This window comes from Papaver somniferum, chromosome 5 (assembly GCF_003573695.1).
Source record: "Papaver somniferum cultivar HN1 chromosome 5, ASM357369v1, whole genome shotgun sequence".
Classification (NCBI taxonomy): Eukaryota; Viridiplantae; Streptophyta; class Magnoliopsida; order Ranunculales; family Papaveraceae; genus Papaver; species Papaver somniferum.
The window spans coordinates 129795492-129805513 of record NC_039362.1 but is presented as its reverse complement, the minus strand read 5'-3'; positions in this window follow the sequence as shown (position 1 = coordinate 129805513).

Below are 10022 nucleotides of genomic sequence, written 5' to 3'. Positions count from 1 at the left end.
ACCTCCAAAGAACGACCATTACTCCCTGCAAAGGGCGAAACAATCGTCACATCTAAGCAAACATCTTTACAATTATCCCAATTGGACACAAGAACAGTGATCACCGTTGTATGCGTCAAAAATAAATTACTTTCTCACTACTCAAAATATATAATATAGCAAGGGCAAGAAAGGATTGTTCCCATAGAGAGGTCTTGGATTTTCAATTTGCTTCGATTTCATATATAAAACAAGGGGGGATTTTCTGATTTTTATAAACTAGAATAAAATAAAAGCAAAGCAAGCAAATCAAGGATGTGAAAATATTGGATAAAGGTTTCATCTTCAATTGTCAACTAGCATTGAATGTATGATTAGAATTCGTATTTAATCTCGCTATCATCAAAAGCCTTAGAATACCTTACTGCAAGAATATTCTGTAAATTTCCTAAGATCATCACACTTCCATGTAAAACAACGCAAGTATTAATACTACCTAGAGAATAATTCGACGCCTTGCGCTAATCAAGTTCAATTCCCAAAGAGCATTAAGATTTGTGAAAGAGGCTAATCAATGCAATTGAAATACATTGCGCAAACAATTCGAACAAAGGTCAATTTCTACATATGATTACAAGGATGTATCACTATATATAAACCATAATCATATCATGCTACTCGTATGCAAGGTTATCGCTCGATGATGAACCAAAAATTAGCTATAGATATGGATGTGAGTTCAATCAATTCTAGACTTAGATAAACATACATTCAATCATATTGCAATACACCAATCATGCAATTATTATACGCAGGAGAAATTAAACGATAATATTAAGAGAAAACTAATTCATAAAATCAATAACTTGGTTGCAAAATCCAACTACATCTTTAACCAATAATAAAACTTAGTTACTTGTGTTTTTGGAAATTCATAGAAAGCAAAGACGAACTATCATGTGAAACCCTAGAAAACAAGTATATGCCTCCCTGTAAACCCTATTCTCATCAATTCAAAATCCAGTCAGTCACATAAACTTAATCGAAACCCACAAATCAGTTTCTTCCCTGAGCTTCTCCTTTCTGTATTTACAACGTCCCTCAATTTGGTTCAGCAACTTAGATGTTGCTTCTCCTCTTTTCTCTTAAATTCAGACTATCTTGAAAGCACAGGCGCACAAAATGATTGAGAAGACATTTCTCTCAATTTTAGCTTAGGTACTGATGAGAATTTCTATTGGCACCCAAAACTCCGATAAGGGCTTCCTTTAACACTTCTGTGAGAACTCCAACTGACTGATCCGTATCCACAGCTGAACTCCGTATATCACTCGCTAGTGAGATGACTAAAGTTCCCCTTTCTCGCATATTTATTCTTCTTTTGCTATGTATGACTCCAAAGTACCTAAACATTCAAAAGTAAACATAAGATACATAATTTATAAGAAAAGTAGCAAAGAAAGCATAAACAATAGATAAATATCAAGGTGTTTACTACACCTATCAAATTCCCCTACACTTAGACTTTGCTAGTCCTCGAACAAATCAAACAAAATTAGTTCTAAAACAGACAACTCCCTGTCGTTGAGGATACGGTCACACTTAGCACGTATAACAAGCCTATAAACCCCTAGGTGTCCCTAATGAACGAGTTATAGTCTCGTGAGTGTTTACAAGAGATATACCCACAAAACCTACTTTTTCAACTTACTAGTTCTCCGAAATGATAACATCCAACGCGCTGAGAAGACATAGAGATTCTGCACATTAGTAATAAGAAGTTATACATATATATGAACACAATCTCATCCTTAAAAGTTGAGAGAGAAATAACCATCCCTTATTGAAAGAAATCCAGGTTCGAGAGTGATCAAAAGTCTCGACTCTGCCTCACCAAATAGGGTTTGATGAAGCTGCTCTCAATAATAAACAGCTTTTTTATGGGTCACACATGTGTCTAGGTAGGAATGAAGAGAGAATCCCTCGACACGTTGAATGGTAGGAAGGAAAAACCCTCAGAATTGTTTTAAAAACCCACATTTTTTGTTGTTTTGAAAACCTTTTTCTGACGATCTCTAAGAAAGAAAATAAACCAATTAATGAAGGCGGGAATATGCTTACTTACCTCATTATCCGTTCGACGTGCAGTTAGCACCACTCTCAGGGCATCCATAGAAAAGTCTTCGGTCTTCAATCCTTGTCTTCAACTTCGTCTTCGGTCTTCCACTGTCGATGATGACTCTAGAATTTCGTATAATCTTGACAATATAACACTTTTCTCTAATCTCTTGTGGCTTGAAACTTCATTATGGATATTCCTTATTTTCATTGGCTTTATTGAAAGAACAAAACCAAAAACAAACCAAAATATGATACAATACATTTTTCTTGTCTCTTTAGTTTTTTTTTTCATTTTAATTGAGACAACAAAAATAAAACAAATACAAAATGAAAGAAAAACAAAACAAAATAATAAAACTAATAATGAACCTAAAAAAAATTTCTCTTGTCTCTTTTTCTTTTCTTTTTCTTTTTCATTTTATTTTGACAAGGGAACTAGCATAATGATAACCATGTCCCAAGTTTTTTTTTTGAGACAAGGACAAATAAAGATAAAATAAAAATGCCAGTACAAAGGATGTACTTTACCGATTGATTCTTCACAACTTGTATGACTCGATATCATAAACTTCTTGAATTCTCATCTTGATAATCTTCGCTCTTGTACATAAGTCTTCAACTCGTAAGAATTCTGCTACTTGTCTTATTGTTTTACTTAAATCTGAAATCTGCTCATTTCTGTACTGTTGCTTGTTAACCTTGAATGTCTTCAACTTTCCTTCGAAATTGTGATGCTCCTTTTGTTGTTGATGATGGTGTTTCTATGGACCTGTTGGTGTAGAGTAAGGGTGCACACGGTACGGTTCGACTCGGTTCTTGTCGAGGCCGAGTACCTGTACCTCCCTAGCCTCGGTTCCAAAATTTTGGACTGGTACTTGTACCTTGTACCTCGGTTCTGGTACCATCCGGTACACGTACGGTACCAGGCACGGTTCCGGTACCGGTCGATACCTGTTCCACAAACTAAATTTTTTTCTGCCATCAATGTCAACATAGCAGACATCATAGAAATGAAACCCGTAAAAAGGAAATTCCCTCATGGGTTTTCTTTCAAACAAGGAGAAGTTAAATCTTCAAAATCATCGGGTAAGATATGAATGAAACCCGTAGCTAAGATGACACCGGCATCAAACGATTTAATATAGAAAAAAATTACTATCTGGATGTAAAGCTGGAATGTTTCGTCCTAAAATTGGAAGACATACACCAATTGCACTAGCAGTAAGACTAAGCAATAGATATGAATTTGAGTTGAAGTGCTTGGATTTTGTTAACACCTTCTTCATCTTCTGGTTCGCATGTGCACTCAGCAGAAACAGAAACTGGGTAATGGAGAAACTGAACCAGAACTACTAGTAGTATTAGTAGAACTGAATTATATGAATTCTTTTTCATATTGATTAGAAAAATAAAAGAACGAGAAGTATGTTGAAAAAAGAAGATGATGTTGATTGATTCTACTGAGAAATAAGATAGGGTGAAACACTTCTGATTCTAAACCCTAACCTAATTTCTATATATACTAAAAATCTTCCACCGTCAGATTATATCAAAATCTAATAATCAATATTGATCAGTACACTCGGTACGGGACGGTACGGGATATGTTTAGGACCGTGTACATGCACCTCCCTAGCCTCGGTTCCTATTTTTTGGACCGATACCTGTACCCCCTTCCTCGGTTCAGTACAAAAACAGGTACGGTTCCAGCGGTTCCGGGACGGTCCGGCTCAGTTCCTGTGCACCCTTAGTGTAGAGAGAGATAAAGTGGATGGTTCTAACTGCGAACAAGATTACAAGTGGTATGTAAGTTAGCAATTTGATGTCACCATCATGATTGATAAAATAACACTCAAGAGATCAAAGTAGTGCTTTTATTGGTGGGAGCTTGGGTAGCTCACCATTCTGCCCGGAATTAACGTACGGTGACACACACTCTAAAAGCACTTATTTAGACATGTACAAAGAATTGAAGGTCGGTGCCTCAGATTATGTAACAATAGGTAATCTCCACTATAGGGGATCACAACTCTAATACCGAATTCATTATGTACCTCATTTGCCACGGGCATGGTTAAATCCAACTTTAACTCCCATACAAGTAAGAAATCCGATCACGTTCTCTGTTATCTTTAAGTTCAGTCACTCTTGTGAGAATTTTGATGTAACCTTAGCGACATGTATACTATGTGACTCTAAACTATCTACATGTTGGATTTTTATGCACTGATTCACAAAAAAGTTGAAAATTTATGAAAAATTTACAATGCAAATGCTTAACCACTCCCCGACACTTAAACTTTACATTGTCCTCAATGTAAATTGAATCGTCCAAAGAAAGTCAAGGTGGGAAATCTTATAATGATATGCGACAAGAAATCAGAAAAAGTAAATTCAAGACAAGAAAAAATAAGAGATGAGAGATACAAAAACAATGGGTTGCCTCCCATGCAACGCTTGGTTTAAAGTCGTCAGCCCGACTATCTCCTCGCAAGATTCACTCCCTATATACCAACAATCCAAAAAGTTGGGGATCCTTCCATGCAACCTGTTTTGCAAACACTAGATTCACACAAATATTAGTATTATAAGACAGAGATGAAGATATCAACCAATAAAAGTTTCCCCCACACTTATTCTTGTCCACACTTGGAAGTGGGTAAAGAATATAAAATTCAGGAACTTCCACGGTTTCTTGTTCCAAAACCTGCATAGTATGAGAATCAAGTATCTCTAATGGCGAAAATCAAGAAACAAAGTCATTCAACAATATTCTCGAAACACATATATTCAAACCAATAAGAGGTAAAAGAGAATAAACAATATGCAAAGGGTTACAAACCTTGCACAATCTCTTGTATCACGAAATCCTCTTTATCCTTGAAAAACTCAAGTGAATTATTCACCTCTTTTATGTCATGGTCCTCTATCAAACCTTGCAACCATTCTTCGTCCATTTCTGCCTTAACCAAAGTCTTGACATCAACATCATCATTACAATCCTTTGCAAACTCAATTGGGTATTCCGCAATCAGTCTCATTCTCAACATAAGCCTCTTCATTAGACTCAAACCTTGTAGCGGAATGGAAATTCTTTAGAACACTAGTTTCATCATACTCATCTAGCTTTTGAATAAGTGCTTGATCATTAATTATAAAGATCAAGAGTTGAATAAACTACACTAATGTCATCAAATATCTCGAAAGGTTGGTCCTTTTCAACACAATCATCTTCATTTTCAGACTCACCATAGTAAGAATCTTCATCGGTTTCATAACCTTTATCCCGACGTCGTTTAAGTTCCATATGAATGGTCCTACTAATTTCTGCAACAAGCTCTTTCGAGGTTCCATCATCTTCCAACTTGTATAATTTATGTGCAAGTTTCCTGAAGTTCACACGCTTACCACTGTTGACTAGAGTAGGTTCTCTTTCCCATGACTTTTCCCTTTGAATGGGTGAATGATCATAACTACGATCTGGAGTTGAGTAAGAAAAAGTGTTGTAGAAATCGTTTTGTGCAACGTTCTCTCTAGCACGGTCAAGTTGGTCTAGTCTTTGTTGCATGTCCTGCAATGCATTCAAAATCTGCATACAACTCGAATGAAGCCAATTAGATGTAAAATTATCCCACCTTGGTGCTTGACTTACATACCCACTACAAGGTTGTTGTTGGTAATGTATGAAAATCATCGTAAGATTGCCTAGAATATGCATCATATCCACTAAATTGGTTTTGATTGTATCCCATAGATGGTGGGCAATTGTCATAGTGTTGAGCTTGTGGAAAACCATATCCATTGCTCCAATATGCTCCGTCCGTAGAAATTGGTGCCTGAAACAAGAGTTCTCAAAACTATGTTAAAAACCAGAAAATAAGAAAAAATAAAACTAAAAACAAAAATAAGAAACCAAAAACAAATAACAACCCCGCTACCTCCCTGGCAGCGGCGCCAAAATTTTGATCGTTGTTGTATGCGTCAAAAATAAATTACTTTCTCATTACTCAAAATATATAATATAATAAGGGCAAGAAAGGATCGTTCCAACATAGAGGTCTTGGATTATCAATTTGTTTCAATTTCTTATATAAAACAATGGGTGATTTTCTGATTTTTATAAACTAAAATAAAATAAAAGCAAAGCACGCAAATCAAGGATGTGAAAATATCGGATAAAGGTTTCACCTTCAATTGTCAACAAGCATTGAATGTATGATTAGAATTCGTATTTAATCTCGCTATCATCAAAAGCCTTAGAATACCTTATTGCAAGTATACTCCGTAAATTTCCTAAGTCATCACACTTCCATGTAAAACGATGCAAGTATGAATACTACCTATAGAATAACTCGACGCCTTGCGCTAATCAAGTTCAATTCCCAAAGAGCATTAAGATTTGTGAAATAGGTTAATCAATGCAATTGAAATACATTGTACACTCAATTCGAACAAAGTTCAATTTCTACATATGATTACAATGATGTATCACTACAAACCATAATCATATCATGCTACTCATATTCAAGGTTATCGCTCGATGATGAACCATAAATTAGCTAAAGATATGGATGTGAGTTCAATCAATTCTAGACTTAACTAAGAAAACATTCAATCATATTGCAATACACCAATCATGCAATTATTATACGCATTAGAAATCAAACGATAATATTGAGAGAAAACTAATTCATAAAATCAATAACTTGGTTGCAAAATCCAACTACATCTTTAACCAATAATAAAACTTAATTAGTTACTTGTGTTTTTGGAAATCATCATAGAAAGCAAAGAAGAACTATCATGTGAAACCCTAGAAAACAAGTAGAAGCCTCCCTGTAAACCCTATTCTCATCAATTCAAAATCCAGTCAGTCACATAAACTTAATCGAAACCCACAAATCAGTTTCTTCCCCGAGCTTCTCCTTTCTGTATTTACAACGTCCCTCGATTTGGTTCAACAACTGAGATGTTGCTTCTTCTCTTTTCTCTTAAATTCAGACTATGTTGAAAGCACAGCCGCACAAAATGATTGAGAAGATATTTCTCTCAATTTTAGCTTAGGTACTGACGAGAATTGCTATTGGCACCCAAAACTCCGATAAGGGCTGCCTTTAACACTTCTGTGAGAACTCCAGCTGACTGCTCCTTATCCACAGCTGAACTCCATATATCACTCGCTAATGAGATGACCAAAGTTCCCCTTTCTCGCCTATTTATTCTTCTTTTGCTCCGCATGACTCCAAAGTACCTAAACACTCAAAAGTAAACATAAGATACATAATTTACAAGAAATGTAGCAAAGAAAGCATAAACAATAGATAAATATCAAGGTGTTTACTACACTTATCAAACAACATCTGGTCTCAGAGAAGTACCATTGTTAGCAAGAAAACCCAAGTCCACCTCTTTCTGTGCCGGCACTCCAGCCCGATAACACATGTCTGCAATCGTGTCACGCACCAAGTCATGTCGAAACTTCAACCCCACTTTTTTTTTTGACATTACACATTTAAGCATGTATATTGGACATTTCATATAGCTCAGACTTGTGCAACTATCTAGACTAAGATGTCAGTCATATTAGTGTGTATGTCTCCATGATTTTGTGGTGTCTATGCAACAATTGCTCATACTATCTTATCTTTTCTCTTAAATCAGATCCAATTGTTTTCAGAATTTGCACTATGGACCAAAAAGGTTTGTAAATCTTCTGCATCTTCTCGTGATGCTGGTGTTTCCATCAGTGTCGCTGTCAATGTTGGCGAGGTCACCAGTTGCTAATAAAGAAGAATCTCGTGAACACAAAACAAAAGAAGATGTCTATGAGTACTACTGAATATGATTACACAGAAGAAGAGATGAAGAATATCCAACTGTGAGTAATAATAACTACTCAATTGAATTTTTTTTCAAATTCTTTTATGCAATTATAAACAACAATTGAGGAGCTCGTATATGAAACCTTTGCAGCCCCAAACTTTATATTTATTTCTAGTATATTTCTAGATGATCATGTAATGACAATAAAGATGCATGTTTGCAGGATGAGGAGCTGACCAAGTCTCTCTGGCTTGGAGAGTCGATGCGGCATCAATCATTGCGTGTCTCATAATGAATGGCCAGGATGGAGAGTTGGTACGACATCAGTCATTGCGTGTCTCATAATGAATGGTCAGCAAGGATGAAAGGGTTGTGTTAGGAATCCTCGGGCCTAACTAACCTCGAAAATCGGCTTGCATGGATATGATTTCCCGAGGCTTATTAATCACACCACCTAGGTTTTCCCAGGCGATGTGGGACTATTTACCCCCCCCCCCCCACCAATGATTAGGGATACAAAAACGGATAGCACGGAAGCCACGGACGAAGTGGTACAGAAACCACAGACAAACACAGGCGAATACAGAGTGGTACGGAAACCACAAATACACGGGTAGCGTTGAGTGGGGGTCTGGATCTGATAGCATGTTAGGAATCTTCGGGCCTAACTAACCTCGAAAACCGTCTTCCAAGAATAGGATTTCCTGAGGCTTATTAAGCACACCACCTAGGTTGCCCTAGGCGATGTGAGACTATTTAACAGGTTGTTTCATGGAAAGAGTTATATAAGCTACGATGTTGGACTTGGATTAGTGTGTATGCTTATTTTAAAAGGGGGGGGGGCAAGATTATGGTGGATGGAAAAAAAATTTAAGGGGATAAAGGCTGGTGTCGACCTTGATGAGAAACATGAACGTTCTTTTCTTAATGTCTAGTGTAATTCGCATATATATAGTTCCATCTCTCTTTCGTGATGCACATCGCTGCTCTAATAATAAATGCATGCAGAGACACGTGTGATCCCAACTATATTTGCAAGAGGTGTGAGAGTGTTTTTTTCTGGCTACAAGGGTTGGAATATAAGGTTGATGGTGCCTCTTGTCGTGGAACTCAGAGGCAAAAACATGGTAGAATTGACAATTCGGTGGGTGTGAATGCATCTGCGCATTATCAGGCAAAAAGGGAAAAGCATCAAGAGGCCTGAAGTTGAGAAAAAGGAAGAAAGGATTGCCACTGATGATGATAAGCCAGGTGAGATAGAACCAGATGATTTTCCACAAGAGCTAAAAAAAATAGATGCTTTTGTTATGTCACACTTCACGGCTATTGGACCGTTGGTAGCAGAGGAGAGGACTCTACTATGTAGCTTTGTTACTCTTATTTTGATTAGTTGTTTTTTTTTTTTTTTTGAACATCTATGTATTTATGTGGGTATTGTACGGAGAAGGAGATCAACTTATGTTGTATTTTATCAACTCTCTTTTCTTTTGGGATTGTCATGACTGCATTTTAAGTAATTATTACTTTGGACTTGGCTCATGATGTCTATCATTTTCCATTGATTACTTGTCTGTACACCTTTTATCTTTCATCTTGTCCATTTCTCATGGAATACTTGCTAAATTCTTTGTAACTGTAACTTGATATCTCTTTTAATCGATAATCAGCTAATTGAACAAAATCTGCAACAGGAAACAAACTAGAAAAAGAATTAGTTTCTGCTATACGGGATCAACGTAAGACTGTAAGTATGATGCTTCTGAACTAGAATTTTAAACAAATTTTCAGTTCTTGTGGATATGTGTTGTTTATACTAATGTTTCTGCAAAAATTAACAGGATTTGAGTTCTTCTTCTGTGGATGAGAGGAGAAAATCTGGTAATAAGAAGGAGAAACGTAAGAGAAAAAAGAAACGTCAAGAGTATTCATTTGGGTCTTTATCTGATAGTGAGAGTAGTGATTCTCATGGCTCTCCAGTAGAGGGGAAAACAAGAAAACCTCCAGAAGGAGGAAAAATATGCATTCTACTAGCAGTTCAGATTCAGGAAATGAAGAGGAGGGTCGAAGGAGTAATCATGAATTTAGGAAGAATGAAAGAG